This window comes from Otolemur garnettii, unplaced genomic scaffold (genome assembly GCF_000181295.1).
Source record: "Otolemur garnettii isolate 467f Iridium unplaced genomic scaffold, OtoGar3 scaffold00028, whole genome shotgun sequence".
In the NCBI taxonomy this organism is placed as follows: Eukaryota; Metazoa; Chordata; class Mammalia; order Primates; family Galagidae; genus Otolemur; species Otolemur garnettii.
The window spans coordinates 9888869-9893088 of record NW_003852423.1 but is presented as its reverse complement, the minus strand read 5'-3'; the positions used below and the strand labels follow the sequence as shown (position 1 = coordinate 9893088).

Sequence of the window (4220 nt, the reverse complement as noted above, 5' to 3'; positions counted from 1 at the left end):
CAAAAAAAAAAAAAAAAAGAAAAAAGAAAAAAATAAAGATAGCTCTCCAGAGCCAGGCGCAGTGGCTCACGCCTATAATCCCAGCACTCTGGAAGGCTAAGGCGGATGGACTGCCTGAGCTCAGGGGCTCAGTAAGAGCAAGACCCTGACTCTAAAAATAGCCAGGCGTTTTTTTTTGGGGGGGGGGCACCTGTAGTCCCAGGTACTTGGGAGGCTGAGGGAAGAGAATCGCTTGAACCCAAGTTTGAGATAGCTATGAGCTATGATTCTTCTCAGGGCAACAAAGTAACACTCTGTCTCCAAAAAAAAAAAAAAAAGAAAAAGATACCTCTCCAATTTAATATTCATTACATGTAAATAAGAAATACTAACTAAAGGAATATGCTGCACTTGTGAATTATGTAAGACAGAAGAAAAGGAGAAGAGGTCCACTGGTGCAGTACAATAAAAATAAGCTTTAGAACCAAACATCTATTCATATTTCCAGGTACCACTATCACTATTTATTTAACCTCCCTGAGCCACAGGTTTTTATCTGTTAAAATAAATAAATAAGGCCATCTCAGAGTTCCCAAATATCTACAGATAATACATTTATATCATCTGACAAAGTAATGTGTTCGATATTTGTTCCCATCCTTCTTCATTTCTACTATTACCCTCTCTTCTAAATTTTGCTGTACTTTAACTCAAAATTAATCCTTGCCTCTTCTCCAAAGCTCATTGAGAATTTTTTACATTAAAAAACCAAATACAGGCAGCGCCTGTGGCTCAAAGGAGTAGGGTGCAGGCCCTATATGCCAGAGGTGGCAGGTTCAAACCCAGCCCTGGCCAAAAACTGCAATAAGTAAATAAATAAATTAAATTAAAAAAATAAAATAAAAAACCAAATACCTCCACAGCATACTTTACATTACTATTCATTATGTACATGCTTTATGTATCAGACCTCAAGAATACCAAGGGCAGATGTAGACAGATACACACAGAGAGAAGAGAGATATATATTTATATGTTTGTGTGTACACATATGAAAAAAATTCCGATTTCTCCCAAAATTACTTACAAAAGGAATCATTCATTTGGGAAATGAATATACAAAGATGAATGTATTCATTTTATTAATACCCACCCCAAACCTGTAATTACTATGCTTATATTCTTTAATGTTTTGAAATTTTCAGTCTCATTATTATGATACCTACTTCACCTGATACCTGGTTTCATTCTTTTAAAAATAGCTGGTGTTTTTCCTTAAAAACAGGGAAGAGAGACAGAATATACAAGATAAGCCATGACATTTTTGTGGTACTTAAAAGCAAGGAAGATGTCCTTAAAAAAAAAAAAAAAGAAGCGGTGCAAGAGACTATCAAAAAATATTACAGCAGCCCACTAAAAGATCTCCAAATGGCCAAGGCCAGAACAATTTCAGCAATGAAAGAATTTTATTATTAGGCTCTATTTCAATGAAGAAATTAATGCATCCAGAGGAAAGAGGACAACTCTTCTTAACATAGTAATTCCAACTAAGGAACGTATAAGTAGTGAACATTAATTAGACAAACACTGTAATATAATGGGTAGACTCAAGACATGCTGAGAGATACTGAAATCAGTGGCTGACAATTTGAGGAGAAACAAGATTATTTACAGAGTCTCAAAGTAGTTCCCCCATAATACTCATTAATTACAAATGGAAAAATACTAACTTTATTTATAGTAGAGAAAACCCAGATGACACCACCTTAACCGAATGATCAAGACTGGTATCTGCATAAGGTGTATCAACATCAAATACTCCCTGATACAATGCAATGAGAAAGGTCAAACACTACTTCTATGGCATTCTTCCCCAAAATGTATAACCTCAATTTCATCATGAGAAAACATCAAACAAACCCAAGATAAGAGATATGCTGCCAAAAAACAAAACACCAACAGTACAACAGTACTCTTCAGAAAAAGAACAGAAAAAGAATATTAGTGGAAACTCTGGTGAAATTTGAGTAAAGTTCATACCTAGTCAACATAACTTATTCGTTTTTTAAATAAATGTAACATGGTCGTACAAGTTGTTACCATGAAGAGAAACTAGGCAAAGGATCTATGAAAATTCTGCATACTACTACTGCAAGTTTTTTTAAAAAATTATATTTTGAAAGTTAGATGTAAAGTATTATAGATATGCATCTTTTAAAGGTTTAAATCTAAAAATCCACTTTCTGGCTCGGCAGCCATAGTACAGTTGTTATGGCACCAGCCATGTACACTGAAGTTGGCGGGTTCTAACTCAGCATTAGGCAAGCTAACCAACAATGACAAGTGCAACAAAAAATAGCCAGGCATTGTGGCAGGCGCCGGTAGTTCCAGCTACTTGGGAGGCTGAGGCTAGAGTTAGAGGTTGCTGTCAGCTGTGACTCACAATACTCTACCAAGGGCAACATAGTGAACTGTCCTTTAAAAATAAAAATCTACTTTCCCAATATCTAATACAAATTAATCCCTGGCAGAGTAACTTTCCAAATGGTCATTAAAATTTACTTTAAAAGTATAAACAAAGAAACACAAATACAGTCTGATTAACCAATTAGCTCTGCTATCCTCACATTAGAAATTCTACAAACTAGATAGTCAAGGTCTGAGTCCTTAAAAAACAAAATCTCACTAAAATAATCTACTAGGCTCGGCACCTATAGCTCAAGAGGCTAGGGCATCAGCCACGTACACCAGAGCTGGCAGTTTGAATCCAGCCCAGGCTTGCCAAACAACAATGACAACCACAACCAAAAAATAGCTGGGTGTTGTGGCAAGCACCTGTAGTCCCAGCTACTTGGGAGGCTGAGGCAAGACAATCACTTAAGCTTAGGAGTTGGAGGTTGCTGTGAGCTGTGATGCTACAGCACTCTACCTAGGGTGACAGCTTGAGGCTCTGTCTCCAAAAATAAAAATAAAAAATAAAAAAATAATCTACTAAAAAATACCGTTCAAATTCCATTTGAGAAAGATATAATTCTTCAGAACTGCAATTTAAAGTTATCTATCCAGAAAAATATTGTCAGATGAATAACACTGAAAATAAACCAGGAAAAAGTAAAAAGCAAACGCTGTATCAAATTTATAGCCCATGACATAAACACTCAGATTATAATAAATAGGTAAGGGTCCATTTAGGAAAACAATCACATTTATGTATTTTTGTTGTTTTCAATTTTCAATTTCAGGATTTTCACAGCTCATCCAAAAAATGAGCAAAGTGATCTGGATTGTGCTTAAAAGCTCTGCTAGTTCTAATATTCCATGACTAAGCTTTCCATGACTGTACCCTGACTTCCTCATGCAACAAATGAAGAAGTTTTAGCCAGGCAGCAGCTTTTATTTCTGGATTACAAAGTTCAAAATAAAAATTAGTATGGTTGAATTTTCAATAACTTGTAACACTTATAGCTTATGCTCTGCTCCCGTGAAAACATTTTTAAAGTATAAACAGAGTTAATAAACTGAATGCAATTCTTTTTACCACATTTCAAGTTTTGCTAGTCTCCAATAAACAAATGGATTAGTCATAAATTTCATTAACTTGCTTTTTTAAGAGAAAACCAATCACAATAAAAATGACTAGAAATAAACCCACAACTTTTAAGAAGAAAAAAACATTTATATACAACAAAATCAGTTCTAATGCACACTTAATTCTAATGCACACTTAAATTTGATTGTCCATAAATAGGCTAAGTATAAAAGACAAACTACATATGTAATTTATAATATTTCTTTACATAAACATCAATGAGAACCTAAATCTTCACCTATATTAAGTTTTATCCTCTAAAATATTTGTTTCTTGACATAGAACATAGGAAATTTTTTATATGTATCACATTCCATGCAGTCACATTGCAAACTAATGTTAATACCAAAAATTCAGAATAAAATGAAAAAGCTGTTTCGAAAACACATAGACCACCAAAATCCAAAATACTGATGACACCAAACACTGCTAATGAGGTAGAGCAACAGGAACTCCCACGACTGCTGATGGGAATACAAAATGGTACGGCCATTTTGGAAGAGAGTTTGGCAGTTTCTTCCAAAACTGAATTTTACTCTTTTTTTTTTTTTTTTTTTGAGAGAGAGAGCCTCAAGCTATCCCCCTGGGTAGAGTGCCATGGCATCACACTCTCAGCAACCTCCAACTCCTGGGCTCAAGCGAGTCTCCTGCC

General features: G+C 35.0%; 1 protein-coding gene across 4 annotated transcripts in view; it reads right to left on the bottom strand.

Annotated features, from left to right (window-relative positions):
* The window catches only part of TAX1BP1 (Tax1 binding protein 1), a 101982-nt gene that overhangs the window by 67060 nt on the left and 30702 nt on the right, over window positions 1-4220 (bottom strand). The gene's annotated exons all lie outside the window — the stretch shown is intronic.